The sequence below is a fragment of the Triticum aestivum genome, chromosome 6B (assembly GCF_018294505.1).
Source record: "Triticum aestivum cultivar Chinese Spring chromosome 6B, IWGSC CS RefSeq v2.1, whole genome shotgun sequence".
Lineage (NCBI taxonomy): Eukaryota > Viridiplantae > Streptophyta > Magnoliopsida > Poales > Poaceae > Triticum > Triticum aestivum.
The window spans coordinates 463,686,797-463,694,388 of record NC_057810.1 but is presented as its reverse complement, the minus strand read 5'-3'; positions in this window follow the sequence as shown (position 1 = coordinate 463,694,388).

The window sequence follows — 7,592 nt, the reverse complement described above, 5'->3', positions numbered from 1 at the left end:
GCACCTCCAAAGACTTCATGTGCGAAGCCACTGGCCACTTCACCTCCTGAAACCAGTGTGCAGTCTGAAGATCAATCCCGTGTCTCCAAGAGAACGGAGAAGAAGAAACAACTTGTCAGACCATCTGATCAAAGAGCCTTGACTCCTGCTGCCATTTTGCGTGAAGAACCCATTGATCTATCAAGTGATGAAGATCTTGCCGATAATGCTCTTGAACAGCTGATAAAGAGCAAGGAGGAAGCAGAAATCTTCAGCAACTTGCCTCTCTTTGATGTGGCCATCATCCACAATTTCATTGATGAGTGGTTCGACACCCCCAACATTAGCTTTGAAGATTTACAGCTCCCCATTGGCCTCAGCGTCGCCTTCAATGGCGCCATTGCTTCTGAGCTAGCTCTCGCTCAGCGCATCGTTGAGCTCAAAATCAAGATTGACTATGAGAAGGCTCAATTCAAGAAGCATGTGGCCAAGCTAAGTGTTCAAGACGTCAGAAACTTCAAGGTCATGCTGAATGAGCTTAAAGAAGCTTTTCTCAAGAAACGCCAAGAAGCTCAGGGCTCACGAGAGCGCATGAAGATTTTGGCTGATAAGTGTGTGCTTGCCTACAATGAGGCTGAGAAGCGCAAGTCCCTTGGCCGTCCTGGCATTGACCCTAGGATGGCTGCAAAGAAGAAGAACAAGCGCCCTGCTGATCAGCCTGAACCTTCAAGCCAAGAAGCCCCTCGCATTATCTTCCCGAGCAGCATGACTGGCTCGAAGCCAAAGGTCACCACAACAGCTTCAGACCAGAAGAAGACGAGGGCTGCCGAGGCTGAAGCCAGAAAGAGAAAGCATACTGAAGCCTCTGATGCCGCTCCCTCCAAGAAGAAGCGCAAGACCAAGAAGACTAGGGCTGCTTCCACAGAGCCCTTAGTCGTTGAACCCATTTCCGTGGTTCGCCCTGTGTCAGTACATCAAGAACGAAGAATGGTAGTCCATGAGCCTGCTCCCACAGAGGCTCATGCAGCTGAAGATATTCCAGCAACTGAACACACTGCTGCTGAAGACATTGGTCATGATGACAATGTAGTTGATGATGAAGTTCTTCCTCAGATCGAGCATGAAGTGGTATCATCGCCTGTTCGTACGAACAGCGAACTCATCAGCATTGGTCGTCCTTTGACGCCAATTGCTCAGGATGCATCGTGGACTGATCACCCACAACAACAACAAGACTCCCCCAGTACTCCCCAACAACAACAAGCTACACCCCCAGTGCAAGAAGAGGATGAAGACTTTCAGGCCCAGCCAACTCCATCTCCTAAGGCGCAGCCAGCACTTCGCAGGCTTCGCAGAGGACAAAGGACTCAAGTCCCTCTGTCGAGCGTTCCCGAAGGAGAAGTGCAACGTTCACCTGTTGCACGCCAAGTATTTTCTAAACCAGCTCCAACAGTGAACATCTCCGAGTCTGAAGCACATGCTGCTGAAGACATTCCGGCTGCATCAGCCGAAGAAAATGAAGAAGAAGTTCGTGTACCTACTCCCCCAGCTATTGAAGAAGAAGCAGTTCCAGATGAGAACGTGCCTGTGCCCGACCCTCCTGTTCGTCAAGAGGAGGCTGACAATGTTGAGGCTGCCACCACCAACGCCAATGAAGCCACTGACGTAGTCATGGCTGACGCCAATGTGGAGCCCGCACCAACTAGTGTGACTGAAGCAAGTGTGGGCATAGAACCTGAAACCAATGAGGGTGCTGCACCTGAAACCAATGAGGTTGCCGCACCTGAAGCCAATGAGGATGCTGCACCGGAAGCCAATATGACAACTGCTCCTGAAACACCTGTTGTGCAGCCTGACTCCTCTGATGTTGCCCCTGCTCCTGTTCCGCCACCAAGGCCTCACACTATTGAGCAAGCATACAATCACGGTCAGCTTACCACTGTCTGATGGCCCATTCTGGTGCCTCCGCCTTCTGCCTCAGGACCCCAATTTGACTATCATGTTGAGCATAGGCCTCAGGTCCAGAAGCCAAAGCCCAGGTTGCCAAGGTTTCCAGGTACTGCCAACTCACCAGGTTCCTTCAATGCTAATGGCTTCAAAAGCCACAATACCTTCTTTGACAGCGCCAAGAACCCCTACTCCAAGCCAAGGATATCATCAGATCGGTTCTGGAGCTATCAGCAGAGAAGCTATTCCTCTTGCGTACTATATGATCAAGGGCGCATTTTCCCTCATATGCGCCTGGACACTGAAGCTATTGCTGGATTGTCATGCTTAGAAGAAGCACTTGATTGCTTTCGTGATGTTGGTCTGCTCCACTTTGTGACAGACAAAGAACATTGGAATGAAGAGTTATTGCTTCAATTCTATGCCACTCTGCACATTCGCGGCTACTACAGGGACATCAAGACATGGGTTCTTGAGTGGATGACTGGAAATGTTCATCATGAAGCCAAAGCTATGGATATCATTGAGCTTACAGGGCTAGCCACTCCAGGAGAACTATATGAACCTGACTGTCAGCTACACCGCAATGCTGTGGAGAGCATCTTTCATAAGCCAAAACCCAATATGAGCCAGATGTTGAGCATGATGAAGCCTTTGCCATCTGACGCTGAGTATCCCACACATTTCTTTGTTGAAGACCTTGAGTATCTGCCTCGCACCATATATCATATCATCAGGCGAACTCTATGGCCAGTCAAGGGACACTCATCAGCGGCCAAGCTTGAAGGAGCTATGAAGACTTTGGTCTTCTATATTCTCAATGGCGTCAGCTTCAACACTCAGGAATTCTTCATCAGGCAACTTGCTGCTTCCGGCTCTGACCTATTTGGTCTGAAGTTTTATGCTCCATGGGTCATGCGCCTCATCAAGCGACACTCATCTGTCAATTATCAGCCCTCTGCTCGCAATCATATCATATTTCTGCCAGAGGTTGATATGTCAGTTGATGCTATATACTCTGACCCTGCCAAGACGCCGCTTTGTCTTCAGAATATTGAGCACCAAAGCTTCACTCAGCCTATTGAAGGTGTTCAAGCAGCAACAAGAATCTATCCACTGGCTGGTAACACTCGTCTGCCTCACAGAGCGCCCACTGAAGCCACTGAAAGCACCATTGCGCAAAGGCCTCGGAAGCGTTCTCGCGTTCTCAATGACCGAGAACTTCTTGTGGCCCTTCATCAGAAACAGGATAAGCATCATTTCTGGCTCAAGAGACAAATGCAAAGCCTCTTGGTGGATGTCAATCGCATTCGCAACCTTGCCACCAAGAATGCCTTTGTTGCTCATGAAACTTGCCGGCGATCATGGAAGAGTTTGACCCTGCTCAGTGCTGAAGCAGATCTTCAAGACGATGGCTTCAATGAGAGATTCCAGTTTGACTCCACTCCTCCACGGACTGCTGTCTTACGTCGCACTCCATCTCTTGAAGACTCTGAATATTCTTCTTCCGCGGCAACAGTTAATGCCAGAGTGATCGATGATGAAGATGACGCTACTTCACCACCTCCTACTACTGCGCGCATCGACACTGCACCAAGTTCATCTGCACCGCCAACCAACGACAACGACCCAGCTGCTTCACCTACTCATGACGAGTAGATGCTCTATGTCTTCAAACCTTTTTGGTCATTACTGACAAAAGGGGGAGAAGCGTATGAGTTGATAGTATTCAAGCGGGTTCATATGGGCGGTTGCATTATATTTTGCTGCGTGCTTGCGCTTTGAAACATTTGGTTCTTTGAGTTGTAACACCTAAACTTGATGGTCGTCTGCTACTTCTGCTACTTATTTGCTTTACTGTGATGCGATGATAAATTCCGCATGTGCGATGATAACTTCCGCACTTAGATCATTCTGCAGACGTCCATTTTTCATTATGCATGTCATTCTACTTGCTATATCATTTCATGCATGATGAATTATCTTCATAAGTTGAAGTGGATCTCCACAAGTACAACCTGCCATGTGCATTTGCATTCCAAAAGCAAATTACTTATATGCACATCTTCAGGGGGAGCCCTTGCAACTTATGAAGACAATTCCCTATCCTTACAATTTCACATACTTTATCCCCGTTGAAAACTTCAACCATTTTGTCATCAATCACCAAAAAGGGGGAGATTGTAAGTGCATCTAGTGCCACCCGTAGTTGGTTTTGGAGTATTGACGACAAAGTTGGTTGAGGGACTAATGCGTTTGTGAGAATTGCAGGATAACGCAGGTAGTGTCCCTCATTGATTCGGTTTACCTACCGGAGATGACCCCTAAAAATGTATGAATACATTGAAGACAATGGTGGTAAGAGAAGATATTCATATTGAAGACTATGACATGAGAAGACATTGCGTGAAGACTATGAAGCGTGAAGACTGTGTGGTTTCGTTGTTTCATTTTCTTCTTTGTTGAGTCATAGGAACCACCGTACTGTTAAGTGGGGTCCAAGTGAACTAAGTCAGAGTGACTGAAGTGATGCTCAACCCAAATCCTATGTCTTCGAGCGAAGACAATGAGAGCAAATCTTATCCAGAGCTGGATGAGTCAGCTTTGCTTGTAGCCCAAGTAAAGTTGCCGCGTGTGTTTGAAATCTGACCGTTGGAACACGTGTCAGTTCCTTAGTGACCCAGGGTCATTTTGGACAAATCAGGTCGGGTTGCCTAGTGGCTATAAATAGCCCACCCCTACACCATAAATTGGTGGCTGCTCAGAGTTTGTGCACGGCTTTTGTCGTTTGAGAGCAACCCACCTCGAAGCATTTGAGAGAGAGAAATCCTTGCGAGGACAAACCCAAACACCCAGAGCCAAAGAGTGTTAGGCATCACTGAAGTCTTTCTGTCTGTGTGACCTGAAGACTTATTACACTTGAGGACTGTGAATCCTCCAGCCGGTTAGGCGTCGCGTTCTGAGCATCCAAGAGTCATTGTGGATTGCCGGTGAACGAAGTCTGTGAAGGTTTGGAAGTCTCCCTTGAAGACTTACCAGAGTGATTGGGCGAGGACTGGGTGTCCTTAGCTCAAGGGGAATAAGGTGAAGACACGGTCTTCTGAGTTAAATCTCAGCCTCCCTAACCAGACGTACAGTTGTCACAGCAACTGGAACTGGTCCAACAAATCCTGTGTCTTCAACAAGCAACTGGTTCTATCCCTTCCCAACCTTACTTTAGTTTGTCTTCGTGAAGTCATTGCCTATCTGTTTATCTGATTGACTTCATTGCTTGACTACTATTGTTGATTGGCTTCACACTATCTTCCATCTTGATCCTTACTACCTAACTGCTATTAGTCTTGTACTTTCACATCATTACATACTTGACTATGGCTTGTTTAGGGTAGTTTATCTTCCGCTGCATATCAATTAGGTTGTTTCTGTTGTTTGTCTTCGAAACTTCCAAGTTTTGAAGACTTTCATAAAAATCGCCTATTCACCCCCCCCCTCTAGTCGATACTAGCACTTTCACGTAGTGCACCTTTATAGCCACCCAGTTACGTTGTGACGTTTGGCACACCCAAAGCATTCCTACGGTATTCGGGAGTTGCACAATCTCATGGTCTAAGGAAATGATACTCGACATTAGAAAAGCTCTTAGCAAACGAACTACACGATCTTGTGCTATGCTTATGATTGGGTCTTGTCCATCACATCATTCTCCTAATGATGTGATCCCATTATCAATGACATCTAATGTCCATGGTCAGGAAACCATAACCATCTATTGATCAACGAGCTAGTCAACTAGAGGCTCACTAGGGACATGTTGTGGTCTATGTATTCACACATGTATTACGGTTTCCAGTTAATACAATTATAGCATGAACAATAGACAATTATCATGAACAAGGAAATACAATAATAACCATTTTATTATTGCCTCTAGGGCATATTTCCAACAGTCTCCCACTTGCACTAGAGTCAATAATCTAGTTCACATCACTATGTGATTGTAATGAATCCAACACCCATGGGGTTTGATCATATCTTGCTTGCGAGAGAGGTTATTAGTCAACGGGTCTGAACCTTTCAGATCCGTGTGTGCTTTACAAATCTCTATGTCATCTCCTAGATGCAGCTACCACGCGCTATTTGGAACTATTCCAAATAACTGCTCTACTATACAAATCCGGTTTACTACTCAGAGTCATCCGGATTAGTGTCAAAGTTTGCATCGGCGTAACCCTTTACGACGAACTCTTTTACCACCTCCATTATTGAGAAAATTCCTTAGTCCACTAGTTACTAAGGATAACCTTGACCACTGTGCTATTATCCATTCCTTGATCACACTTGTACCCCTTGACTGACTCATGGCAAGGCACACTTCAGGTGCCGTACACAGCATAGCATACTGTAGAGCCTACGTCTAAAGCATAGAGGACAACCTTCGTCCTTTCTCTCTTTTCTGCCGTGGTCAGGTCTTGAGTCTTACTCAATACTCATACCTTATAACACAGGCAAGAACTCCTTCTTTGCCGATCTATTTTGAACTCCTTCAAAATATTGTCACGGTATGTATTCATTTGAAAGTATTATTAAGCGTTTTTTATCTATCCTTATAGATCTTGACGCTCAATGTTCAAGTAGCTTTTCAAACAACCCTATATGCTTTCCAGAAATTCTACATCATTTTTGATCAACAATATGTCAACAACATATACTCATCATAAATTCTATAGTGCTCCCACTCACTTCTTTGGAAATACAAGTTTCTCATAAACTTTGTATAAACCCAAAATCTTTGATCATCTCATCAAAGCATATATTCCAACTCCGAGATGCTTACTCCAGTCCTTAGAAGGATTGCTAGAGCTTTGCATACTTGTTAGCATCTTTCAGGATTGTCAAAACCTTCTGGTTGTATCACATACAACCTTTGCTCAAAAAATCGTCGAGGAAACAATGTTTTGACATCCTATATGCAAGATTTCATAAATAATGCAGTAACTACTAATATAATTCCAACAGACTCTTAGCATCGCTACGAATGAGAAAGTCTCATCACAGTCAACTCCTTGAACTTGTCGGAAAAACATCTTAACAACAAGTCGAGCTTTCTTAATGGTGATACTTACCATCATTGTCTGTGTTCCTTTTAAAATCCATCTGTACCCAACAGCCTTACGACCATCAAGTAGTTCTTCCAAAGTCTATACTTTGTTTTCATGCATGGATCCTCTCTCGGATTATATGGCCTCGAGCCATTCGTCGGAATCCGGGCCCACCATCACTTCTCCATAGCTCGTCGGTTCATTGTTGTCTAGCAACATGACCTCCAAGACAGGATTACGTACCACTCTGGAGTAGTACGTATCCTTGTCGACCTACGAGTTTTAGAAGTGACTTGATCCGAAGTTTAATGATCAATATCATCAACTTCCACTTCAATCGGTGTAGGCGCTATAGGAACAACTTCCTGTGCCCTGCTACACACTAGTTGAAGTGATGGTTTAATAACCTCATCAAGTCTCCACCATCCTCCCACTCAATTCTTTCGAGAGAAACTTTTCCTTGAGAAAGGACCCGTTTTTAGAAACAATCACTTTTGCTTCCGGATCTGAAATAGGAGGTATACCCAACTGTTTTGGGTGTCCTATGAAGATGCATTTATCCGCTTT